Below are 27,874 nucleotides of genomic sequence, written 5' to 3' on the forward strand. Positions count from 1 at the left end.
AGAGCTGGCCAAGAGGCTTCCCTGTCATTTATCCCCTGACTCCCACGGGCCAGGCACTAGATGTGGCACTTTAGGGGGCGTGGGCTCACTGAACCGCCCCAGCGACGCTCTGCGGGAAGTGTTTGCAAACCCATTATACACATGACGACACAGAGGCTCAAGGAAGCCAGGTGAGTAACTTAGCTAAGAGCACACAGTGGGAAGGCGGCAGAGCTAGTGACCAGAGTCTATCTGACCACAGTCTGCTTTTGACTTTGCTGCAGTGTCCATGGCACGCACCTTGTGAGTGTGTGTCTGTGTGCGCGCCTGCATGTGTGTCTTTCTAGTTTCCTGGACGTGGCATACAGAGGTAGGGGGAAGCTCTTTACTGCCAAGATGGGATGAGGTCTTTGTGAACACGGCCTAACACATTGTCCTTACAGATGATCATTGCACATTGCTTTGGTTTTGGTTTTGGGAATGCGCCTCCTGGCACCCTTTCTGTACTGTTAAAAATGCCCTTTGAAAGCACCCTTTTGCACTTTACTTGCTTGTCCTGCAGGAACTCGGCATATGGGTAGAATAAAACAGTTCAAAACTCTAAGCTGCACTCTCTACCAAATGGAACCACACTCTACCATATACCAGATGTTGATATATGTGTGTGTATACACTCAGTTGTGCCGATTCTTTACCACCGAACCCCCTGGGAAGCCCAGACCCACAGCCAGACGAGTCAGGTCCCAGTCACACAGAGGGAGTGAGAATAGCCCTTGCCTGGGAGTTCCCCAAGTACAGATGGGACTGAGGCCCCGACGAATACAGTCAAAGAAGAGCTCTCTCTTCGTGGAGATTGATCCATTAGACGTGTGGGCACAGTGTCTGACAAGCTATAGCCTACTCTCCAGGCTTCTCAGGTGGCGCCAGTAGTAAAGAACCCACTTGCCAGTGCAGGAGACACAAGAGATGCAGGTTCCATCCCTGGGTTGGGAAGATCCCCTGGAGGAGGGCATGGGAACCCACTCCAGCATTCTTGCCTGGAGAATTCCATGGGCTACAGTCCCTAGGGTCACAAAGAGTCAAGAGGTGACTGAATCGACTTAGCATGTATGCACACATGCAACCTACTCTCCAGAGGAGAGGCTTGGGAGGGCATCCAGGGGTTGGGCTCCACTTCATGTATACAAGCTGAGATTTGGAAAGAGGAGGCCAATTGTTTTGGAGTTGTTTGAAAGCTACCTTTTAAAAATGGGGTCCAGTAACACAGGAATTCACATGGATAAGGCAAACTTGCTGCAAATTCTACACACACATCAGAACAGCCCCTTCCCTGCCTGCACTTCCCTCCCCGACATAAACCTGGAGAAAACGTTTTGATTTTGCGCATGGATAGACCACAGGGACAGTGGCTTTGGTGGGCAGTGTCCGTTGTTTCTGTTGGTAACTGGGTGTTGAATGTTTACTCCACAGCGGATCTGGGAGTTTTTGCTGGTGAGAACCAAGGGACAATTTGGAGAGACTTCAGCTTGATGCCCGGTTGGAACCCGGTGGCGACCCTAGGACTTTACTGCCTTGGGGCAAGGCCTTATGTGAGTGTAGGTAGGGCTGTTCTGACCTGCAGCTAAGGTGACTGGGACTGTCTGTGCTTCCCTGACCCGGCCCGTGACCTTGGGCCTCTCAGATCCTGTGCCTACATTTCTGTTACCTCATCAGCACATCAAGGGAGTGGAACCCGGAGAGTCAATCTTGAAGGTCCCTTTTAGTTCTGCAGTGCTCTGACCAAATGCTCAGCAGTCCACGAGTTAAGTACGCTAAGAACTTCATTAGCTGGATTTGTAAATACTGATGGATGGGCCCCGCTTCCTTTAGGCAAGATGAGTGCTTAGTCTCTTGCCCCTTGGGATTTGTTTCCTGGGTGATGGATGGAGACCAGATATATTTGGGAGCCTGGTGTCCAAATGAGGGTCCTGCCCTCTTCATTGTCACCTTACCTCACACTATCACGTGCGTTGGGGGTGGGAGTGGTGGCTCATCCCATATGGGCATTTTTTTGCATGGTGTTTAGACTAAAGAATTTTAAGCTATTACTATCTGCAGTCAATTGCAGTAAAGGTTTCATTTGATTATGAATTCTTACACTATAAACAGGTTATTTCTTACTCAGATCCCTACACACACTCACACAGACAGACAGACAGACAGAACACATACAGAGGCAATGGCTGCTTTGGGTTCTTTGGGGATGGTTCCATGCTGAAAGTCCTAGTTGGGCTGCTGCTGCTGCTGCTGCCAAGTCGCTTCAGTGTGTCCGACTCTGTCTGACCCCATAGACGGCAGCCCAACACGCTCCACCGTCCCTGAGATTCTCCGGGCAAGAACACTGAAGTGGGTTGCCATTCCCTTCTCCAATGCATGACGTGCAAAGTGAAAGTGAAGTCGCTCAGTCGTGTCTGACCCTCAGCGACCCCATGGACTGAAGCCTTCCAGGCTCCTCCATGCATGGGATTTTCCAGGCAAGAGTACTGGAGTGGGGTGCCATTGCCTTCTCCCCTAGTTGGGCTAGGTGTTAGCAAACCACCCCCTCCCTCCCTCTGAGATGGTGCTTCTTGGCTGAGTCGATGCTGCTGGTGTATTTGGACGCTTAGCTTTGGGGGTTAGTGAGAATGTGGCCGGAATTTGGGTAGGGCAGGTTTTCGTTCACTGTATTGGGAAAGAAAGAATGTAGACCATTCCAATGCGTACGACGGTGTCCAAACCGTGAAAGCAAACAAACACGCAGAGACTCCCTTAAAAAAATTTTTTTTTTAAAGCCAGTACTGCATCTCATGTCTGTGCTTTCTACATCACCCTTAGGTTTTAAGGGGACGTGAGTGATCCCTCCTCGCAGTTCTCATGCAGTTGTGTGCAAAGGCAGTAACCGCAGGAGCAGAGGGAGCTCTCGGCGGCAGAGTGTAAGAGTGTAGCTAGTAAATGGCCTTAAAAACAAAAATGGCCACTCTCGGAAACAAAGGTGATTTTTTGATTTGGCTTTGTGGATGCTGTGAATGCGGCGTATGGAAACTCTGGAGTAGCACGCTGACTCCAGGGCTGTAAGTAAAGTCCCGTCCTCCGTCGCTGGGCGAGGAACTCGCTGCTTCTTGCTTACTTCACCCCCGCCCCACCGCCCCGCAGTCCACCTCCCACCCAAACCCAGCGGTCCCCGAGTCACGTGACGTCAGTGCCGTGGCGAGGAGGAGAAATAAGGGGTGTCTCTGATTTTACCGAAAGCGATTTATTTCACAGGTGCCTAGGAGTTCTGGAAACTTTCTCTTCTCGGTTCTTAAGTGAAAAATCTCAAATAGTTCCGTATGCATTACAAACCACCCTTCCCCCCCGCAAAAAGCGACAAAACTCCTTGCGAGCACTTCCACCCCACCTGCACGGCAGTCCCATGCTGTCCGGGACAACAGCAAAGCGTTCCCTTTGCTATCAGGGTGCCGAGCTTGAAGTGAAACACGCAGCTGCGGTGCCTAGAAGCGTTATGCAAAAAGCCACCATCACGCCAGCCTCCGACTTCTTACCCACCCCAGCTTACCCACCCCAGCGTCAGTGGCAGGGGACCCCGTGACAATGATAAACCCATGTGTGGAGGTGTTTCACCTATTTCTCTCTCTGTAGGATTTCATGGTGCTTAAAAAGAAAAAAAAAAAACAAACAGGCATTTTACAGAAAAAAAGCAGGGTGGGGGGAGGAGGGAATTTCATAATGTTCTTATTAGGAAAAGTACAAAAGCAACTTTGCTTGTAACATTTCAATAAGCTGTGCTGCTACTGTCTTTGGTGATGTAAGTTTGTTTTTTTTTTTTTTTTCAACGATGGAGAAAATTGCAACAAAGACCTTCTGGAAGATCTAATACAAAGTCTCTCCTGTTTTCCTTTATTTGTGGGGCCAAACATGGTTTATCGAGGCTGGGTTGGGAGGTATGCTAAGGACCACAGGTCATCCAGAGCTAGGCTTCTGGCCTGGATGGCATTCATCAGCAAAGAGCCAATGCAAACTTAACTGTCTGGCAGGTGGGGGAGCCCACAGCAACCCAAGAGGAGGAAACTTGACCCAGTATGGTTACTGGGTATTTGCTTTCACTTTCTCATTTTTATCTGATCCTGACTGCAGGTTGCTGGGGATTGGACAGCGTGTCACCATTTCTACGTAAGACACTGAATTTGGGCATTGTGCCATGTCTGCCCATATGAAATGGACAACTGCTTGGGTATCCAGATTTCAAGCTGTATTTGGTTTTGCACTTAACTTTGTGTTCACTAACCACGGGCTTGTCAAAATGGGTAGAGATAAAATGCCCACCACTTTTGAGTACCAGCTTAGTAGTAGCAGTAGTTTAGTTGCTAAGTCGTGTCCTACTCTTGCGACCCCACAGATCGTATACGGGCTCCTTGTCCATGGGATTCTCCAGGCAAGAACACTGGAGTGGGTTGCCATTTCCTTTGAGGCTCAGAGATGATGAGAAACTTCCAACCCAAGTCAATCAGCTCCAAGCCCGAGTCTCTTTCACCAGATCACACAGCTACATGGGGCGTGTGCTTTGAGCACTCGTCTAGTAAAGGTGGTGTGGTTCTTTCTGATTTGTCTGCACTGTCTCGCCCACCCTATTTGTGAGAGAGGTGTGCCGTGAGGTCAAGGGTGAGTTTCTGGCTGCAGGACTGAGCAAGGGCAAGTGACTTCCATTCTTAGCCAAAGCCAAGAATGTGCCCAGGCTAACCCAGTGTGACTACTGGTTGTGGGCTGGCCAGGGACAGATCTGGTTCCTATTTTTATTGGTTTCACTTGCATGCATGGCGGTAGAGTGCATGGCACACGGCAGGAATTAAAAGCGACTTTTCCAAAATGCAAATTGGCCCGTCCAAAATGCAAATTGGCCCGTGGATCTCCGGGATAAAAACCCCAAAGCCCTAGTCTTGGTCAGGCCCCGTGTGGATTTCTGCCTCATCGCACACCAACCTCCGCCGCCACCACTTTGGATTTCTCGCCCGCTCTGCCAGTGGTCCATGACTTCTGCTATCTCCAGGTCTCTGCATGTGCTGTCCCTTTTGGGAGGCCTCCCCGCCTTAGGAGCCACCTCCTCCATCCCACGACCACCTGGCCCCCTCATGTCTTTCAGTATTGAGCTGAAGAGTGGCCTGTGTCCCCTCCCTCGTCCCCTCCCGACTGTGAGTTAGCTGCCTTCTACACAGCGGGCTTCCCTCAACTCAAGCACCTGCTATACGGCTATACGGTTTAGCGGCTGGTTGCCTTGTCTGTCGATGCAGGAGATAAGCTCCTTGGTGCAACAACTCAGCCTCTCATTTCTCTTCTCAGGACTGAGCACTGTGCCTGATAGACAATATAGATACATTAATGGTGGAATGATTTTAGTGCCCTTCTTGACAGCACATTTGTATCCTTCAAGGGAGATTTAATTTTTTGTGAATTCAAAGTCATTTGGAACCCAAGACTATCCAATTCCTGAGTATCCTCTTGGTCAAACTCAAGTTTGCCTCGTACTAATAATAAAGAATTTCATCTGTGTTTGGTGTTTACGGAGAGCTCTGAAATTTTGATCACAGTGATAGTTAAAGTAACTAGACTCTAAAGATGACAACTTTGATGGCAAGTTCTCATTTAGAGGTACAGATAAGGGAATATTTATTTTAAAACCATTCTTAATATTACTGATAGTTTGAATGTATATGACCTTAGGAAATATATTTTGTGGGGATGTCAAACATGACAAATGGGCCACACTCCTTACACCTATGTCCAAGGCAGATACTGTCATCAGTCATAGAATACCTTCCCTCTTGATCCAGGTACATTCTCAGAATTCACTGTAAGACTGTACTCAAGACCCACAGTTCTCAAAGTATTCTCCAATGACCTTCTTACATCCCTGAGATTCTCTCATGGTATCCACAAGGTTAGAACTATTTCCCAGAATACTACAAAGACATCATTTGCCCATGTTCTCTCATGAGGGCATAGCACTTAGAATTGAGTAGCCTTAGTCACTTAGAGAGGGGTTTCCCAGGTAGAGCTAGGGGTAAAGAACCTGCCTGCCAATGGAGGAGACACGAGAGATGTTCAATCCCTGGATGGGGAAGATCCCCTGGAGGAGGGCATGGCAATCCACTCCGGTGCTCTTGTCTGGAGAATTCCACAGAGGAGCCCGGCAGGCTATAGTTCATAGCGTCGCAAAGAGACAGACACAGCTGAATCGACTTAGCACGCATGCACACATGCGGTCACTTAGAGAACACAGGCAGGGTCACAAGAAACCTTCATTGAAGACTAAGAATTTTCCAAAATGCTAGCAAATGAGCTTGCATTTCTTAGAGAACCCCAAAGTAGCTAGCTATGATTTTATTGAAAAGGGCTTTCTGCCTGGCCTCACAGGAATGGATCATGGCAACAGCCGTACAACAATATTCCTGTGGGCTGGGCTTGCTGCCCTGTGGGCTCCAGCTCCTCAAATTCCTTCCAGCTAGCCCTGCAAATCCCAGAAGTCTCATGGGTACTCAGTTTCTTGGCCACTGTGCTGTGGGAATCACTTCTCTATTAAACAGAAAGCTCCTTGCCTCTCCGGGGCTGGACGACACGGCCGTCTGTTGATCCCCCGGCAGCAGCAGCCTCTCCGTTTGGGTAACTGTCTCTCTTCCCCATACTGGGAGCCCCTTGATGGAGATCTCCTTACCTTCTTGTTTTCATGGGCCTGTCACAGAGACTGGAACACGGTCAAAGATCGAAAGATGTTTGTTGAATAAATATCAAGTCCAAGAACATGGAGTTGAGTAAGGGCCTCTGCAGAGAGTAGGGGCAAAGGAAGAGAGCCCAAATCTGGGGTGAGCTGGAGGGGAAGTTGGAAGAATGCAGTGTGTAAGGGGAGCCAGGGCAAAGGGCGGTGGGCCAGGCAAACGGAAGATGTCTAGAGACAGTACTGACCCCAGTGGCAAATTCTACCTCGTCCTTTCTGTGAATTTATATCAAGGGCAGGAACCAGAGTGAGGCACACACCCTCAGTGCAAAACTATTCAGTTAAAATGCTAGTGCCTACGTGGCGGTGTGAATTTGAGACAGCACACAGGTCAACAGACATCCATTGTATCTTTATGGATGACTTGTTCCAAGGAATACATTTAAAAATATATTGCAAGACTCTAAAACTAAAAAAATTTTTTTAAAATGTCTCACACAACCCATTTGAAAGAGTTATGTTTATTAAATGCATCTTAAAGGTCGTTTAAAGATTCATCACTTGGAATCATTCAGGATAAGAAAAGATTTTTTTTTCCCCTCAGTTGGAAAGCGGTAACTTTAAAATGTTTTCCAATATAGTAATCTGTTATCTACAAGCTGCCTGTATCAACAACTCTTTGGAATCTGCAGACACCTGAGGCAAAGAACAAGTGCAAGGCCTCAGTGAAACAGAAATTTGTTTTAAAATAAAGAAACTTGGAGGACTCCAACATTATGGAATCAAAAGCATGTGTTGCAAATGTATGAAACAGAAACACACATGATGCTAGCATAATCTATGGCTCTCAGTTTCAACATTTTATGTAGAACAGTAATCTATGCCTTAAAGAACATTCTGTGGTTGCCTGATTCCATAGAAAGAAGAAAAGTAATGGGTTGTTTCTTTCCATGAGTGAATGCAAATTTGAAACAATTTTCCCACTGAATTGGTGGTGGGGGTGGTGGTGAAGAATAGCTAATGGTGGCTCAGACAGTAAAGCCATCTGCCTGCAATGTGAAGACCTGGGTTTAATCCCTGGGTTGGGAAGATCTCCTGGAGAAGGAAATGGCAAGCCACTCCAGCACTCTTGCCTAGAAAATCCCATGGACGGAGGAGCCTGCTAGGCTACAGTCCACTGGGTTGCAAAGCCGGCCACGACTGAGCGATTTCACTTTTTCAGTGGTGACAGTAACTGGTTAAGACTGTGCAATCAATCCATCAATCTGTTCCATCCATCCATCCATTTAATAAATATTTATGGAGCCCGCCTCTGTGTGAGGTGCTGGGAGAGCTGCGGGGTGTGGCGGAGCCTTGGCCCCTGCCCTCAGCCATCTCAGGTTGCAGTTAGTAGCCCTGTGCCCACTGTGCTGTGGGGTGGCAAAATCCTGCCATCTGGTTGGAGGGAGAACCATAATAGCACTGTGTGTGATTCTGTTCAAAAGTACAAGAAATTACCCCCAAAGTGCTAGGAATTCAGACAGTGTGAGGATTGGCACACACGGTGACAGTCAAAACAGGCTTCCTGTAAGAGGTGGCATCTTTAAGAAGGCTTAGTAGACTGGTTAGGGAACGGGAGAACAGGAATGACTCCCAAGCATAAGAATCCTTTTCTCCTGAGGACACCACAAATTAGTCTTCACTTGGGGCTGCTTTAATACATTTTCTGAAATAAACCACAAACTCGAAGCCAAACTTAAAAGATGAACAGAAGGTAAGCTCTACAGGCCACCACCAATTGCAACAGGAATTGTAACTCCTTCTGAAAGCAAGTGTGACTGAGGAACACACAGTAGATAAAGCAGCTTCTCTGCCTTCTCCCCTGTCTCATCTCCAGGGGCTCCCAGGTTCTAGCCTCCTTTTCTCAAGCCGAGGGATACAATGGCCACAGGATTCCTGGCTTCTTTGTTTCAAAAGTCACACCCACGGGAGGACTTTCATTCAGCGCAGGCTTGGGAATGAGGTTTCCCCGAGTCAAAAGACACTTTCTTAGGTTGGGGACCGAACAGTTTGGAGTCGCATAGAGGGGATGAGACAGGCTTCAGCAGAGGCGCCCTGGGGCAGCTCTGCCAGAAGGGCTGGGGGTGTGATGCGCACGTGTGGGGTGGGGATGGGGGTGGGGGTCTGTGCCCAGGATCCCAGCCCAGACCAGCAACCCAAGGAGAGATTTTCCACATTCCAGGTAGGATGGATCTTAAAATTGAAATGGGACTGATTTTTAGAGAAAATAAAAGGCATCTTTCTTTCTTGCACACGTGAACATTTTTTTCCCCTTGTTCTAAATGAAACTTCTTGGTTTGAACCTTCATCATCATCTCTCTCTCTTTGACTTGTGTTCTTTTAAAAAGATTTTATTGAAGGTCTTTATAAGGCAATACGAAGACTCCAGATCCGGCGGCCAAGGAGACCCTATGCTGGTGTGGGTACCCAGCTGGGGTATGGCAGGCGGCTCTCTGCCTTCCCACCCTTCTGGTTCCAAGATGAGGGTGGTGGTGGCTTCCAGTCACCTTTGGGTTCCACAGTGCTCCTGTGACCGGGCAGGGGCTGTCTGGGCCAGTTTTACCAGCCGGGCCCTAAGGCCGGCGTGACCTTTCCCTCCATGCCCAGCACACCATGCCTGCGGGGCGTAGGGTGCCTGGCGCTGTCAACACAGGGAGTAAACAGGGTCCCCACTGCGGATCGTCAGGCCTCCACAGACTTCACGGTGGCTTTAGCCCTGTGTCCTCAGAGTCCTCCCAGACATGGCGACCTTGCAGCCTCTGGCCCCGCTCTCCATGGTGACCCGCAGCACAGCAAGGCCTTCCAGGAGGGAACGCAGACCCTCCGGCTGGGCACACAGACCCCTTTTGGCCCTCTTCTCGGCACAGCGCTCTGTACTGCCCTCGGAGAAGCCAGGTCTCTTCAGAACCACGCACACGGCCCCCACCGGCCCTTCTCATCGAGAACATCCCGTTTCTTCGCGGCCAGGAGGGTGACCTCGGTCCCGCTTGGTGTGTGACTCAGGCCTCAGCCCCAGGGCACCCATCTTTGAGACGCCCTCGGTTGGGCTCTGAGGGCGCCGCGCCTGCCACAGGCCGCCTCTTCCTGCAGCGCCGCGCCGCCATCTTGCCGCAAGGGCTGCTGGGAGCGAAGAGCGTCGTCTCGCGTCTCAGGCGAGGACGGAGGGTTGGTGCGAGACCCCGATGCTGGAAACGCTTCGTGCGTACGTGTGCCAGCGCCTGGGGCTGGACCATCTCTCTTTGGAGAATGGGGCGAAGCGGGTGGCTCCCTCTGAGGAAAGGTGGGGAATGCCCTCAGCCGAGCTCGGGTTTTCCGCTCCCTGCCTGCCCGGGTGGGTGGCCGGGTGGGGCTGAGCAGAGTTTGTCTCCTCCCTCAGGGAAAGAGGAGGCCGGGGGGCACAGGGACAGAACTGAGGGTTCCCCTGTGAGGAGAGCGGGAGCCAGACAGCTCCGTGGCCAAACCAGGTCACGGAACTCAACTCCAGACCTCCCCAGGCCCACACGCCACCCCCGCACCCGGACAGTCTGTTCAGTGGCCCTGGGCTGTGTCTCCGTCACAGCCCGGTGGGACCTGGGATCCAGGGCCAATTCTCCAGCCACCTTGAGGGGTGACTTACCCCAGAAAATAGGCGTGTGTGTATGTCAAGGAGAGGAAGGGGCCATGCCCCCCCCCCCCAGCTCCCTTTCACCCCTCCTTCCCAGACCTTTAGAGGGAGCTCCTAGAAGAAAGAACTTTATTGCCCCAAACTGACTGCCTGTTATGACTGAAGCTGCATGATTATTCTGCAGTATAAACATTTTTCTCTCTTCTTAAATTTTCCTCTTTCCTCTCCTCAGTCTGGCCCCTGTTCACCATCCCCCTCCTCCACTGCCCCAATTCGAGCAAGAGGAGGATTCGACAGAGAGGGAAGCAGAAAGAACCTCGTGTTTCCCCCGACTTTTTAATATTCTCAAAATTCTGAATCCTTGGAGGGGATGACCAATAGAATAATGAACACCGTTAAAGATGAAAAGGTATGGGGATACAGTTAAAAATATCTTCCGAAAACAAAGAGAATAATTTTATTCATTCTGGGGATGGGGGGCGGGGAAGACTCCTCTAACCTGAGGAAAGAAGAAGGAAAAAAGCAAAGAGGGACGTGGCAAGAGTGGGAGAGGGTTGCCTGCAAAGTGTATCTGGGCAGTGGGACCAAGGGTCTGCTTCCCGGTAGAGGCATGTGAGTCATATTCCAGGGCCTCTAGGGATGGAGTGACAGGGGAGAACCAAACCTCCTGGGGGCTGAGGGGACCCCCACCCTGTCCGAAGCACAGAGGCAGGTCAGCAAGCTAAAGGTTAGCCTCGGGCTGGAAGGGGACCAGACACTAAACGGGTGACAAGTTTTGGAAAAATAATCCCAGAAAAGGTCTAGAGCCAGAAGAGGTGACCCGAGGCCATAAAAAAAGGACCAAAGGGAACTGAGCAGAAGGGATGAGGGAGGGCCTTTGAGATCAAGTTGTGCAGGGGGCCTGGCCCTGGAGACGGTTTTCTCCCAGGAACTCTGCCCCTGCCCTGGTACTGTGATCCCCCCTCAACAGTCGAGGTTTCATGGGACTGGCTGTTCCTAGGGGCCTGGACAATGTGTTTAAAACAATTCATCCACCATCATCTGAAAACATGTGCCAAAAGCACCTGCCTGCGACCAGGGGATCTTTGGGGGAGATCTGAGGCCAGACACTGAGAACGCTTGGCTTCATCTCAGGTCAGTGTGAGGACCCAGGGGTTGTTGGGCACTGACTTGCACACCAAGCCCAAGCCGTGAGTTCAGGTTTGTGCCTTTGCACAAGCAGCTCCATCTGTCAAAGGGGAGGCGAACAGATTTGTTGATGGTGACAGAAGAGGTAAACACATATCTGGAAGCACCAGGGAACTTTACTACCCAGGTCTTGTGCCCTGTGGTGCCTTGCCAGGGGCTGGTTTAGAGTGGAGAACCAGCAGACACACAGAGCAGAGAAGCACACGTGATCCCTCCTAAACGAAAACAGCGGTCTGTGCTCTTGGCCATGGGGATCTGATGAGAGACCGAGAAGATGTCCCAAATGCGTTTAGAGCAAAGCCAGAGGTGGCCTCTTACAAAGACTGAGAAAAGAAAAAAATCAGATTAGAATTTTCTGAGTTCAACGTCCCAGGGCTACTGTGTCCAAAAGAATCTTATTGATCTGGTGGAAAAAACACCTGAACCAGCGTTTGGGTCTTGGCGAGTCTTTTTTTTCAGGAGTCTGTTTCCCCTTATCAACGTCTTTTTATTTATGTTTTAGACCTAAGAGAAACTGGAGCGCCTTTCAGTAGTTGCTGGCTTGTCAGGCCCTTCGAGAAACTCAAGCTTGACGGTCTCCCTGGTCTGTAGTAACAGAAATGTGGTTCCTGTTTGCCTCGGGGTAGACTTGCCCAAGGTGACAGCTACCCCCGGCAGGCAGGTGACGGGTGGCGTATAAAATCAGGAAGAGCTTAGCTCCAGATCCCAGTTCCTCCATGGCTCCTCCCTGCAGGGAAGCTTTTCATCCAAACATGAAAGCCACACCATAGTAGAGGCCATGGAGCCCTGGAAGATGCCACTTCTTTGTCAAAGGCATTGGATGGGCCTGGGCACCTCATCTCTTCCCAGTCACCTGGGTGAGTTTCCTAACGCAAGGCCCTGGGGGTTTGGGGGCTGAGACCCCTGGGTTGGAAGATTGAGCAGCAAACCACAGGGCTGCCGTCTGCGGTGGAGACCTCCTCCCCAGGGTCCCCCCTCCCCCCCCATTTATTTCTCTGTGTCTCAGCTAAAGAACTGAATTGGCAGCCCCCTCCATCTTAGGGGAGGAAGCAGAGGGAGAGCTTGGGGGAGGGGCCACCTGTGACCCAACCAGGGAATGTCAGAAAATTCTCTGGTTGTCAGAAAGTGTGTCAGGCCATCCAGCATAGGTACACGTACAGAATGGAAAAGACCAGGGGGTGTCTTCACCTTCCTCTTTTTCTGTCTCCCTCTTCTGTTGCACTGAGTTCTGTTGCCCCTCCCCCGGCCTGAGTGGCCTGGTTCTCCTTCCTTGTTGGCGGTACCGCGGTTTCTATCCATTTCCTCTGTTTTCCTGTGAACTCCAATTAGTAATCAAAAATACCTCTTGGCCTTTAGAGTTCATTTTACCTTGGACCAACTTTCTTCCCTCCAGCCTTCGTAGGCCTGGAAGGCTGGTGTGGGGAAGGGGAGGGAGCTTGGGGCTGTTAACAGTGTTGGTGTGGAGTTCAGTCTCTCTCTCAGACAGTTCCAGTTTTGTTTTGTTTCTTTATGAAAAGGTTTGTCCCGTGAGCCAGGTGAGGTCTAGGGGGCTGGGTGGTGATGTTGGGGCAGAGATGGGTGCGATATGGAAGAGGCTGCAGGCTCCAGCAGGGCTGTGTAGAACGGTGGCATCCTGTTGCCCTACCATGCACAGAATCTGCCCCCTACTCTCCTGCCCGTCCCCCACCCCTCAGGCCTGGCACAGTGCTCAGAGGCCCCATATCCTGGACCCGGACCCATGTGGGTCTAGAAAACCTGTCCTGACAGTCACTGGATAATTATGAGAAGAGGCAGCTTTGCCTTCTCTTGCCCCTATGGATGTTGTCCTCTGTCCTTCGCTGCTGTCAGGCGGTGGATTTCTCACCCCTCGCCCAGCCCCCAGGCAGGCTTCTGCTGCCACAGCACGAGGCAGGCTGCCTTCTGGGCTTGGAGTTGTCATTTCTATTCACTCCCAAACGTCTCCTCAGGAGTCATCTTAGTCCAGTAGTTCTGAGTGCAACAAGACTGTGGGAGACTGCCCACTTTGCTGGGGGTTAGAATAGAAGCAGTGACCACAGAACAATATCCCTCTGGTGCTGACCACTCCCCACTGCTGCCCTGTGGGGCTCCAGCCCCTCAAGTTGCTCTCAAATCCCTCTCACGGACCCTGAGAGTGACTCTCGCACACAGTACTCATCCTTGTCCTCTTCACCTGTGGGATCTGGGCTTCTGCCAATATTCAGACTGGCAGATCAGTGCTGGGAGGTTCCAGAAGGTTCTAGAGCTAGTGCTGAACCACATATATCCAAGTCGAGGCCCAGGGAGGTGCTTGGGTCAAAGGCATTGAAACATGGAGCCCGATGCTGCCAACACTGCCCCGACTAACCAGGGAGCAGTGGCATTTTGGTAACTGTCTTTCTCTGTGACTCTAACTTTCACTTTCCTTTTCATAAGTTAGACCTTGAAAGAATCCGGGGGAGGAGAGGAACCAGACTTTTCTTGGATGGGGCCAGGACAAGGGCCATGCAGGCCTTTGGAGACACCCCTCCCCACCTGCCACCCTCGGTCCCCTAACCGGGGGAGGAAGTGGTAGGGGGCTGAGGCAGCAGGTCTGAATCAACGCCCCAATCCCAGTTTCCTCAAACTGCACTCAAAGATTGAGACCTGCCAGTACAGGGAATGCTGAGGTCACGTACTCCAGCTGTGCAGAGCCCACGTCCCCTCTGCAGTCACCCTGACAGATGGCCCCTGTGGCTGCTATTTGCCCACTTCCGGCACGACTGGGGGCGAGCCCAGGCTTTCCTTGGTTCACTCAAAAGTACAAAGTGCTGTCTCCTGGCCATGCATTTTGGGTCCCTGGGAATAGATTTCAGGGAGGTCTCTGCCTTCCAGCGCCTCCCGCTGACCCAGGCCACCTCTGGGGTTTGATGCTTTCTGGTTCTGTCACTGTTGCCAGACTTCCAGCCGTGTATGCTGCTTGGCGTCTGGGAGCTGGCATGCCATTAAAGTGACAAAGGGGAATAAGGGAGAAACAAGAGAGGGTTAGAGGAGAAAATGGGCAAAAATAATGTGCCTGCTGGGAGGACAGTGGGAGGGCCTGACAAGCAGAGTGGTTTCAGACTTAGTATTTCAATCTCCTCAAGGACATTTGGGTCTCAAGTGCAGGGAGAAGGTGATCGTTGATTCATTCACCCCTTCACCCAACAAACATTGATTGATTGCCTACTGTGTGCCTGGCTTGGGGCTCTAAGGCGGAGATCCAGTGACAGAGGGGAGACAGTGTTTCTGCACAAAAGACCTCAACGTCTAGGGTGGGTGAAACCCACGAGGCCGATAAATGTCATGGAAGGTGGCCAGTGCCATGAAAGAGTCATACCCAGAGGAAGGGGTCCCACTCGCCACCACCTGGCAGTGGGGTCACAGCAGGGCCCAGGAAGAGGCCTGTGTAGTGGTTGGTTTGGGGGTGGGGACAGGTGAGTGTTCAGGGCAGAGCAGAACCATGAGCCCAAGCCCCAGAGATGGGCATCACGGGAGGGGGTGGGGGGGGTAGGGTGGGGTTCAAGGATGATGCGCACTGTCCTAGAACAGAAAGACTGCATGAGGGCAGGAGGGGGCCAGACCCAGAAAGACCTCAAATACCATGTTGAGGAACTTGGACTTTATCCTCCAGGCTTTGAGGGTGTGTGAGCAAGAGCCAGGCCTAAGAGAAGGGCCCAGCGGAAGTGTGGTCTAGGAACACAAACCCAGAAACACGAGAAGGAACGGTTCTGTGCAGTGACAGGAAGCTTCCAGCCCTCTGAGGTCAGGAAAAGCAGGAGATCACACAATCAGACAGTCTGGCTAAAGGGACTTCACCCAGCTAGAAAGCAGCAGCACTGAAACCCGAATCCCATCATTTAGAAATGCGATCCACTGGCTTCCTTCTCAGAAGCGAATTCAGCAAAAATGAACTCAAGACAGGGATGCTTCGAATTTCAGTGTTTGTTTCATCTGCATTCATATTTCGCCCTTCCTTCCCTCTGTTCTTCCCACCTTTCCTCCTTCCTTCCTCCCTTGTCCTCTCTCCTTCCCTCTTTCCTTCTATACTGATTGACTGATCTTCAGGAATGCAGGCAAAAACTCACATGAAGTCTCCCCTCCTGTGGCCTGCAGGTTAAGGCACAGAAGAATTTCCCTAAATCGTTCAGCCTTAGGAAGCGCCAGCCAGGCTCAGCTCCTTCTTCAGTAAGAATAGAAGGGAGTGGAATGAAGAATGGGAATATGCCTGATGCCGGGAGCTAGCCCTTCTCTAAGTTACAGGGTGTGGAGGGGCTCCAGTGCGGGGACAAGGTGGAACGGAGTTTTGCAGCGAAGCCCATCAATCAAATGGGTCATCAAGAGTCGGTTTCTGTGCCTTAACTCTTCCCACGAGATAGTATCTGCTGCCGTCAATGGGTACAGTGTTCTTCCTTGGAGAAAACAGGAAAAGTAGTTCAGTCAGTAGTCTGGGGAGTTCCTCAAGCTGGAACTTGAGGTTACTTCCCAGGGTCAAGTGAGGTGATGTCCCAAGGTCAAGCTTTTGCTTCTGCCTCTTTCTGTCCTTCAAAATGCAGTTTTATCCTTCTCTTATTTCGCTAGGCCCAGCCATGGGGGTGTCAGAGGGACCTGCCTGAAATGAGAGGTCTGAAAAAGGCAGGGTCCCAGAATGTCAGAGCTGGAAGGGGCCTTGTAAATGAGCTTCACATTTATTCAACATAGTTTTTTGGGAACACCTGTTTCCCTGTTTGCCAGGCTCTGTGCTCACTTCTGGGCCTGGCCCTCTGGGGAACAAAGAGTAGGGGCCCCTGTCTCTGTACCCCCTCCTCATCCTCAGGCTTTCCTGTCTTGGCCACTGGAGCAGTTTTGGACCTCTTCTCCACTGAGCTGAGCCCACTGAATTTTTCAGAGATTCCACCAAATTTTCTGGGTCTTGCAGCTGTCCACTTGAGCCTGGTCCTGCTGCTCATTTTCAGTTCTTGTTTCACTTGGGTCTGTATGTAGGCTTCTCAGCTGTCTTACCTTCTCTCCCACCTCCCCCCTTCCTCTCTTTCCTTCCGTTCTTCCATAGTCATTGGCGTCTCAGGATGTCCCAGGTTTGGGCTGATGCTGTGAGATAAATTAAGTGGCTTATAATCAGGTGGGAGAGGAACAAGAGTCATGAGTTCACTTGGAATATAAGAGCAGGCACAGTCTGAACCCCTTCCCGAAAAGGCCCTCTCCGAGACTGGAGGATTGCTGTGGAACCTTCGCCAAGGTTCTGTTCAGTTAAACTGCCCTGGGGGCTGCTCCTGTCCACACTTGGAGTTCTTCAGAGACCCAGCACAGTCTTCTCTCTGTGCTTGTCTGACTGCACCTTGAATCTCAAGGTTAAGATCCTGTTTCTTCAACTTCCACTAGTTTTTCCCCTTCTCCACATGGTTTTTAATGGGGTCTGCTCCATTCTTCAGTATGATTTTCATGATGACTTGGGGGCCAAAGATTTTCCAGGGGAACAGGTAGCCTGCTCTATAATACAAGCTTGAGAGGAAAGCTTTTTTGAAGAGTTGGCACAAATGTGGGTGAATTCTCTAGGCAAATTCTGGTCGAACAGGGCCTGGAGAGGTAGTGCTAGGACCATGGTTCTTCCTCTGTAGGTCACCAAGATGTTGAGTCTAGTTGGATGCATCTATTAGACAATGAGAAAAACTAGGACATCAGCACAGTGCCCTTTAGTTAAGTAATATTTGAAAGACTCTTGCACTGCAGAGATGTTTATTAACTAGCTAACTGAAGCTAAATTTAGAAGTCAAACAAGTATTTGGACTAATGTTGGGATTTTGATACCATTGATCAAGATCATTTTCCCTGTTTCACTCTGATAAAGAGAGTGCTGGCTTTTAAAATTCCCTGGGGGGATGATAACCTTGCAAGACAGGTGGTTTTCAATGGTCATGCCTTCAGCCCACCTTCAATAGACAAATATGCATACATGCTCGTCACATGCCCCCACCAACCATCCAGTGTAGTTTTTGCTGATGTACACAATATTTCCAAAGCTAAGAAAAAGGGAAGGATCATTGTCTTGGCTGATAGGAAATCCTAGTAAAGTTAGAAAAAAAAAATCCAAGGAGATACATGGATTTCTTATCCATCTTCCCCTTCCACCTTCCCACAAGAGCCCAATCAAATTATAGAAATGGTTAATATTTTTAAAAAGTCAGTGAGGGTGAAAGGCAGCAACTAAGCCTCAGGAAAATATATCCAAGCTCCCAGGGAATATCTGTTGAGTGTTTGAATGCCCAGGGTGCCAAGATCTAAAGCAAAGCCTACAAAATTCTTCATCACCATAGGTGATGGGGGAGAAAAGATGAGATCGGAGGAGGAAAGACAGTTAAAAGTCAGCAGATAAGGCACAAAGCATCTGTTTCCTCTGTTTTCCACTCAAGACTCAATATAAGTAGACCACAAATCAGGTTTAACACATTTAAAAAAAAAATAAGTTGGAAGGGAAATCTGTTGAGCCTGATGACTTATAGCATTTTATGGAGAAAGGGAGGTGGGGTGATGGGAAGACGTAGGGAAATAGTCTACTAGCTTTTTGAGTTTATTCAATTTTGTGACATCTTTTTCTTTCTATTCATATTCAGAAACTTGTCAAACTTCGCAATTTTCTTTCTCTCTGGGATCCTTGTTTTATTTCTCTCATGCCTGAGGGACAATGACTTTGGAGACACCTGGTTTGAATTTAAGTCTTGACTTTGGCATTTACTAGCTTTGTGACCTTGGGCAAATTAATGAACCTTGTTTTGTGTTTAGCTTTTCTTCTAATAAAACTGGAATGATATGCCTAATCTCATAAGATCATTATGAGTGTGAACTGAGCCAAATGCTTGGTCCTTGTTGGCACCTACAGGTGGCGCTCAAATAAATACGAAGCTCTCTTCAGAGGAACAAGTGCTGTTTCTAAAGCTAAGTTCTCTACTGGCACCCTCAACAATCACCTTCTTTCCTGATTTTGTGGAGACCTTCCTCCTGTCTTTTGCATCTCCAAACTTTCTCACTGTGTGAGACCCTTTCTTTTATGGAGGCACTCGGATTTAGTGGGTCTCTCTTTGTACTTGGAAGTTGTGGGAAAGGAAAACTCGGTCAGGAAATGAGGTACCTGTGGGTTCTTTGGAAAACTGGGACCAGGAGGCAGTGAGGAAAGGACCTGGTGACTTTGGCTCTACTTGTCCAGGCAGGGGATAAGGCCCTGAGGACGGGTAAGAGCCCTCTCAGTACCAAGCGCGTGGAGTGAGAAGCCTTGGGGCTTGCCGAAGGAGGAAGGGAAACCAACAGCCTGGGGGTCAAGCCGGGGTCAGGGGAGAGAAGCAGAAGGGGTGTGGGGATCCCAGAAGCTGGGGCCTGTCCTGGGGCAGGGCAGGAGAGAAAGCGGCAGGGCGTTCACATGTCACAAGGCCTGTACGACATCCACTGAGCCTCGTTGTGTATTTAAGAGGAGCCTAAAACTTCGGCCAGACCCTTTCCAACTGTGCAGCGGTGGGAAGCGCGACTGCAGAGCTAGAGGAGAACAAGCATGGAGGGAAAAGCATGGTGGATTTATTTGATGAGCTTGGCAGGGAAGACAGAACCAGCTGTAAGAGAAAAGACTGCTTCTGGTGGGCTGGGGGCATAGAGCGGTACCCAAGGAACCCTACGACAGAGGTTGAGAAGGCAGGGGAGTGAGGAATCCCAGGGGAGGATCTGGGCTGGGGAGAGGGGGTGGGGATGTGCGTGCAGGGCATTGATGGTGGGGTGGCTCCTGATGGAAGAACAGAGAAGGTTCTCTGAAGGAGAAGGAGTGGGCGGTATGTGGGGGTTTGTAGACTTGGATGCATTCACAGGCAGCAAGGAGCTTGCCTGGTTCTTTGGGAGGGCTTTGTTTTCGTAGGGTAAGTAGGAGGTGCACCCATCTGTGGAACTCAGGGAGTTGGTTGGGGGTGAGAGGGGACCTTGGTGAGGAGTGGTGAAGGCTGGGAACAGCCGCGGTAGAGGGTAGGGCAGGGCCTGGGTGTGACTCTGTCAAGCAGTGCTCAGCAGCACCGAGGTAGGAGGCGCCCCAGCGGCGGGGGAGAATGTTTGGACCGATCCAAGGTTGGGAATAGGGCAAGGTGGGGTTGAGGGGCGAGGACACGAGGGCGTCCGAAGGGGATGGGAGAGGCTTCTCCCTGTGTGCGTCTTCACGGTGGGTTCTTCCAGAACTGGAAGAGAAGCTATGAAGAGGGACTGGCTGGGAGGAGGCAGGGAGAGAAGGCGCAGGCAGGGAGCCGCCCTATCCATGAGGCTGAAGAGAGCTGGTATCAGCCCCCCACCCCCACCCCGCCTCCCTGCCCCAGCTCCCCCAGAGCCCTTTTGACAGTGAGGTAAGGGGCATGTCGAACAGTCAGACACGCATTCTTCCCCTAACTTTTAGGGTTCTGAGGCCCTTTGTCTTTCTTCTCTTCCTTTTACGACATTGAGTAGATTTTTTTTTTAAAGATCACCCTAACAATTAGAAGGAGTTTTAGGGACTTACATATCTGACAGCTCTCCCTTCTACCTTAAATCTTGGCTTCTTGCCCAAGTGGGCAGGTCCAAGTTTTGGTTTTGTTGATGGTAACTGGGGCAATGGAAAGGGTTGGCTTCAAGTAGAAGCAGGGAGCCAGAGGTCCGTCCCTCACCCACCATGGGGACCTGTTACTTGCCCCCCACCTCCCGTCCCCAGGACTGTGGTTCATAGCTGGATCCTCAGTTTCTGCACCTCTTTCAGGAATCTTCTGTTCTCTATGAGCAGTCACAGCGGAGGCAGGATACATTCTTGTGAACATTTCCCTCTTGAGCCTTTTGCTCTTTCCTTAAAGCTTGTAAATTGGAAATGCCAAGGAGCTATAAATGAATTCTGAATTTGGGCCAAACAGAATCCACACACTCTAGACTGTATGGAGCTTCTCTGATTCCTCCATGAGTGACTTCCCCTTTCCAGATCTGGTAGAATATTCCTTCAACTGGAAGTTGGACTTGGACAAGTCACTGTGGGCCTCAGGGTCATCTGTGGATTTGAACGTCTGGGTCTCTTCTACCCTTGGTGCACTGTGGGTATGGGGACATCTGAGGACACCTGTACACTCTTATTACCCATTTTATTATGTAAATGGAAATGGTGCAGAAATGGGCATCTTTGATAGACTCAGAGAAAGAGCAGGTGCAAATGCTTCGTTAGGAAGGAAGTCAGTGTATCCTTCCCAGGGTACTTAATTCATGTACTTCCTATCTGTCACAAAACACTGGAAATTAGGACTGAAGGAACCTCCTTACCGTAACCTATACAGTTAGTCTGTCTTGTAGTTCATTTGTTTGTCCAATTGCATTTCTAGTGTTGAATGAAGAAAGAGCCTCATCACTGGTTTCCTAAAGCCGTCAACAGGCATCAGCCACGGAGGCAACAGCAACATGACTCCCTTTTCTTCCTGAAAATCCTTCCCATTTTGGATTCCAAGAGGAGGCAGTTAAGAAAATCAGTAGCTCTGTGTCAGATCTGCTCTGGCTCCATTTCTGGAGCTGGCTTGGTGCCTCCTCCTCTTTTTGGGTCAGTGGAGAATGTGCTGTGCCCCTCTCTCGGGCCCCGTTAGCTCCTGGAGGGGCCGTGGCTATGTGCTGTCTGTTGCTCCCTGTCTCCCTCGCGCCCTCCTCCCGTATTTGGCTGAATGTGCAGAGCACACAGACGCTGGACTTCCTCCCTGATATTCCCTGGTCAGGGGTAAGCCCTTTACCCTAGATTAAGTTTTGCTTATCTTGGATCATCAGGCTAGGTTGGTTTCAGTGAATTATCTCAGCCAGTGGAATGCAGAAGATGCCAAGATTAGAAAGGCCTGGGTCCCAAAGTATGGACTGTGAGCCAGTCATATCATGAGCATCATGCGAGAACTTGTTAGAAATTCGAGGTCCCAAGACCAGCCCTAAGGATCTGTGTTTTACCAAGATCTCCAGGTGATTCAGACACCCAGTAAAGATTAAAAAGCACTTGTTGAGGTGGCATGTTAAGAGAAGCTGACTGGCTCAAGTACTATCTTACCTTTCACTCTGAGGGTTAAACTATCTCAGAGGCTGCTTGGTTTTTTAGGTTTTTTTCATTCAGAAAATGAAAGTATTAGTTGCTCGGTTGTGTCTGACTCTGCGACCCCCATGAACTATAGCCCGCCAGACTCCTCTGATGGGATTCCCCAGGCAAGAATACTGCAGTGGGTTGCCGTTTCCCTCGCCAGGAAATCTTCTGGACCCAGGGATTGAACCTGAGTCTCCCACATTGCAGGAGGATTCCTTACCAGAGAGGGAGACAAATGGAGACCCTTTAGGAGTCTGTTGAAGGCCCAGGGGATGTTGGAAGTTTTATACCTGTTGGAGGTACTAGCATTATAGAAATTTGTCCCCCCTGCTTGGCACACCAGTCTGTCATGCTGCTGCCAATCTCTTGTGAGCTTAGGACGGCACTGTATTCCAAGACAAGAAAACCACGTGGTAGGTAGAAAAGAAAAAAATATGACAGCCGTCTTCTGTTCTAAGACTTGGAGGCAAGATGAAGCCCGATAATGGTCATTACCAGTGGGTCGGTCATTACCTACTGTAGTTCTGTAAGTCCTGTAAGTTTTGGCAGCTTCATTGTGAACAGTAGTGGAAGGGGAACCTTTAAGAGAAATCACTGTGTTTTGTGGCGTTCTGGCTGCCGGCAGGGCATTGCCTGTCTGTGGTCTCCTGCTGAGGGCCTGGGTGAGTGATGCCTGGTATGGAAACGGGGTCTGCCTTTCACCAGGAAGACTTCTCTTCTGCACTGCAAAGTAGTGTGGTGAGATGCATTCGTTGCAACTGCTTATATGATTTGGAAGTTGAGGAAATAGGGGATTCATCATCTAAATGAAATATACATCTCTTTGGCAGCCATAAACTTAGATAGTTCTTGTAGGTGACTAAGTGTTTGGGGAAGCCTGTGAGAACACACACAAAGCTTGGATCAAACGTTTTGGAACTATTTATCTTTTGTCCTTTTATGTAGGCATCCGTCACTTTCCATCCCACTCGAGCTAGATGAGTTGAATCACTTGTGGAAATGCCTGGATTCTTTCTCTCTCAGAGAGACACTCTAAAAAATTGCCTACATTGGCAAGTAGTGGAGGACTGGTAACCACTTTAAATCAACCACGGGCTTCTTTTGACCCTTGCTATGATGAGATAGCTTAGAAAAAGAAAGGAAAAGGACTCAGGAATCTCCTCTAATTGAAACTGTAATCCTTCGGTCTTAACCCAAATTTCTATGCAATTAAAAAAAAAAACCACAATTCCTTATTAGTTTAAAAATACATGCTAAATATTATTAAACTTGAAGGGTATTAAGGGAAAGAAAAGCAACAGAAAATCACCTGAAGTCAGCTTCATGCAAAGAAAACCAAATATTTTGGTTTATAGTTTCTCTGCCTCTCAGACTTACATATAAACGTATAAGTGCAGAATATTGATATTAAGTGCAGTATTTATATTGCTTTAACAAAAATGCTGCCATACTGTCCCTTTGCACTTAGCAGTGCATTACATTTTCTCTCATTAATACTCTTTTTCTATATGATTTTTCAGTGGCTGCAGCCTGTGTGGTTTAGCTCCTCTAAGAAATGGGCATAACTGTAGTTACTGGTCTAATCAAATAGGGAACAAGAGCAACAATAACAGAAAAGCCTTAGTTCCAGCAGCACTGTGGTGGGATCCCATCTCCATGGGGGAACTGTGTGACTGGACAGCAATTTGGTTTCTTTTCTGTGTGTTCTATGACTTGCACACACTTGACTCAAGCTCTCATTTTTTAAAATGGTCTGGGGCCCCGGATGTTTTCTTGTTCTAAGAGTCTCAGATGTCTCTCCATCTGCCTCTGGAAATACCTTATGAGTCCAGACCAGAGCCTCGATAAATAAGCTAATATGGAGTTAGGGAGAGAAGCTAACGAAGGAAAACAGAATTAGTTCTTCCTTCTCTGTAAAAACATACCAGCCCTTCTTCTGTCTGCATTCATTTTGGAAAAGGGTCTGTAGGTGATGATGAAAGTTTGAAACTGTATAGCTGTTAGGATCTGCCTTAAGAACCTTCCAGAAGTGCAGCTGCTATTGTGAATCTGCCCCTGCAGAGTGACTCCTACTAGCTTCTCATTGGAGAAATTTCAAAATCCTTGGCCCCGCACATTATGGCCCCACCCTGCCACTCTACTCTTAAATTCATGGTGCTTGCCTGTATTTATCTGACATGCAAATGGGTCTGTTCACATCCAGAGACTAGCTCCTCTGCCTCTGTAGAAATGTGTGACATGCTTCCTCCTCCGACAGCAGCCTCCTGGAATTTTCTTCCCCTTGGAAATCCGGCCCTACCCTTACTCAAGACTCACTTCTCTGTGGAGTTGCAGCCCTCTGGGCTTCCTCGCTCAAGATGATTACTGACACAGATGGCCTCCCAGCTGATGTTTCTCATGCGTTTCAGCCACGTGATAATGTGTTCATGTGTTCATACTTACTTGGTTACGCACCTATGTGTGTGAATGCATCCCTGCTTGGAGCGATAACCCTTTTCCATGTACAAATCAGATTTCCCATCAGTTGACAAAAAAGATGTATTTCTTTTGCTTTCATTTTATAGAAAGCCACACCCAAACCTCACAAATCACGGATGGGAATGGATTTTAAATCTTTTGAATCGGCCATGACTGGCCACAAAATTAGGATCTCTGTTTTCTTATGTCTTCAAAATGACTTGTACCTTCCTTTGAACTGTAATCTCCAATAATAATGAAAATGCAATAACAGGATGCACAGGGGTTGATGGGGAGAGAATAGCACACAAACCTCTCGAAGTAACATAAGCTGATGAAGAGTCAGATGATTCAGAAACATGAGGCTGGAAGCCCTCCCCTCCTCCCTCTCTCTCCTTGGTTTTCTTCTATGCTCAAGACTACTCTATTTGAAAGGCATAATTTTACCCATCTCTTAAATTGTAGTCAATGTCTTCAGGAACCATTTGTGTAAGGGGAAATTTGCCCATGGCTGTTTCACAACCTGGGGACCATCTGTAGAGCTAAATTGTGAGACCCTACTAAATAGGACCCTGCTGTTTATTTCCTATTTTCCCCAGTAGTGACTGGGACTAAGTCCCTTTGCATGGAAGCTGCCCAATGCCTTTGAGGCATTAGGAACAATACCACATGAGTGTCTTTTTCCAGTATGCTTCTAGTGGTATAGGCATAGTAATTATGTATACCTGTGTGTGGAAAATGCATGGAATTCTTCAGGCCAGAATACTGGAGTGGGTTGCCTTTCCCTCCTCTGGGGGATCTTCCCAACCTAGGGACTGAACCCAGGTCTCTCACATTGCAGGGGGATTCTTTACCAGCTGAGCCACAAGGGGAGCCAATGTATGTGCCTGCCAGACACAAACTTACGTACGGTCACACGTTTCCATATGGAGTTTCTGCCTTCTTTAATAAGGTAGGCACAGGGGACAGTCATCGGGAGACCCTTGCTGGCAAAGGCTACGTCATAGGAGCAGGAACATAGGACCAAGCCCCCTTGACAACCTTGTTGAGCTAAGCCTTGTGGTAGCGCTGGTTGTGTGTGCAGATAAACTGATGCCTCTATTTGAGATGCTGTCTGCCTCCTTACCCGCGCCCCTCCAGGCTGCCTGCCCTCCACCCCCACCTTCCCCAGCAGAGGACTTGGTTTCTCTCGCCAGTGGCCCACGCCGCAAACCCATTTCTGAGCATCAAGTACTAGCCAATAAGAACTATTTCACTATTTCTGTGAACCCCAAATCATTCCCCAGCTCCACTGTCCGCCGCCACCCCCCCCCCCCAGATGTAGATAAGAGAATAAGCTCGGAAAAGAAGAGCTTCCTGTTTCTCTGTCCCCTCGCCTGGTGTCGGTTTTGTTTGGTGACTCCCTGGAGGCTCACACCCCAAAGGCCGGGCCCCCCCACCCCCGTCGCCGCCCCCTGCCTGCCTTGCCTCAGGCGGGAACACACGGAGGCAGGAGTTTTGTCTGCAGATTCCTGTGGACTCATACTGAGCTGAAACACAGGCCGATGGGTGGCGTGTTACCTTGGCAATATGGGCATCACCTGAGTTATCCAGACAGCCCTTAGTTTTGCCACGTTATTTGGAATGCTCTCCAGGCAAAGCTTTGTGTGGCATATCTACATATACCTATGCTATCTTGTCTCAAAACGCTTCCAGTTCAACAGAACAGATGTCCCTCACCCCACCTCCCACCCTGCCCCCGCCCTTGCTTCCTGAATGACCATATCGCTTTTACACAGCAGAGCAGCTCTGGGCATTCGTTTGTTTCACGGTCTTTCCCTGTCTGAAGTGTGAACCTCACAGATGGGATGGGGCAGTGCTTACCCAGTCGGGCGACCCTCAGCTCGCCCCCCACGCTGCTGCTAAAGCAGTCCACAGTGGTGCTGACCCCTTCTCCCCTCTGGCTCTCCATCGTCTACCCCCTGCCTGGGAGGCTGCAGCCTTCCCTGCTCCCGCTGCTCCCCAGGGCTCCCGGGCTCCAGTCCTATCAAAGCTCTTGTCCTTTCCCAATGAATCCTGCTGTTTCACCTGCTGGGAACTTGCATTTGCTTTCCTTTCTTTCTTTTTTTTTTTTTTTTTTCCTAAAACGACCTGCCCAACTCTCTACCCATAGAGAACCTACCTTTTCCTTACATATGAGTGAATGTTTCTGCTTCTGGGGAAACCTTTCTGAACTTTGTTTTTTCTTCTACTCGAAATATTTAGTCCTGTTGCTATCATTATGAGAGGGTAACAGACAGGAAGGCCAGGGGTCTCCAAATGGAGGAAATAGCCTACAAGTGTCAGACATTTTTATCTCCCTTAAGCGGCAGGAAGAAACAAACTAGCGATATTTTTTTTCCCTTCTCTATACAAATTTAAAAGGAGGTTTTTCTTAAAATTCTGTGTTGCCATAATGACACCGGTTTCACCTGAAGTTAGCCATTGCCTTTTTCTTATGGAAATGTTTATCTTAAGCTATGCTAATGTACTATGCATTTACCCCAAACTCTGTCTTCAAGTCAGTTCCACCTTTTGGCTCAGAATCTACTTGATAAACCAGTATGTTATACTCCGATATTGTTCCTCTAATCTACGTAAATGACACTATCTGTGTGGTGCTCTGCCCTTCTTCAAGATTCAAGTTAATCCTTTTATGGCCCAAGATGAACCATTTGGAGCCAAGATTGTCCCAAAATACATCCTATGGGTGAGGGGCCTGGTGCCCTTCTAAGTTTTGAGACATTCCTTTCTTTCATTAACAGACTGCTGATAACTATATAACATCAAGCTAAAGACTAGCAGGGGGGAACTCTTTCTGCCCTCTTCTGATGCCTATGTCAGAAGCTTTCTCTATCTCCTTTATACTTTAATAAAACTTTGTTACACAAAAGCTCTGAGCGATCAAGCCTTGTCTCTGGCCCCAGATTGAATTCTTCTCCTCCAGGGGCCAAGAGTCCCGGCGTCGTAATTCAACAACAACCTTTCAATTATTTGTGGACATGTTTGTTTTCCTTAAGAGCGTAGAACTTCGTGAGGACAGAGGCCACTTGTTTAATTCATGCTTCTGTCCCACATTTCCCTTGCTGCCCCTCACCCCAGGGTCCAAGAAAAACAGGTGATTGAGAAACACTTGTTGAAGTGACCCTCATGAGTCCCCTGCACGGTACATTTCCTTTCAGCTGGGTTGATGTTAACGTGTGACATGTTTGCTTAAGAAAAACCTAGTCCAGGATTCCTCATTATGACTGATTCTATGAACAGCTTGACTCTCCCAGTTTTCATGGACTACTTAAATTTCCCAGGGCTCCAAAGAGGTCTAAACTTGTATTTGCATTCTGCCTACCTGAAAAGGACTTGTTGTTTCAGTTAAGCCGCTCCTTTTCCAGGAAGGGGTAATGGCCCACCTCAGCTGACACAGACAAAAAGTATCATGGTGGCTTGAAGCAGACAGCTCGGATGACATATTAGAAGCTCACTGGAAACACGGGTGGCGCTCCAGGAAGTGTTGCCAATAGAGGATAAGCTTCCATATGCTAGAAGATAAGCTCACATGTTGACTGCCAGGCATTTGAAGGTATAATGACCTCTCCTTACCTGTGTATCCAAGGATGGAGTTGAATGTGACATTTTAGAGATGAAAATGGCCAAGAAAAAAGGCAAAGCTGATTCTCAATCATTCTCTCGCCCACATTAGGAGATGGTCCTCATGTCAAAGGATAAAGAGTGCAACCTGGTCAGCTGAGAAGAGGGAGGGAGGTGAAGGGAA

Source organism: Oryx dammah, unplaced genomic scaffold, assembly GCF_014754425.2.
Source record: "Oryx dammah isolate SB20612 unplaced genomic scaffold, SCBI_Odam_1.1 HiC_scaffold_26, whole genome shotgun sequence".
NCBI classification, from domain to species: Eukaryota; Metazoa; Chordata; class Mammalia; order Artiodactyla; family Bovidae; genus Oryx; species Oryx dammah.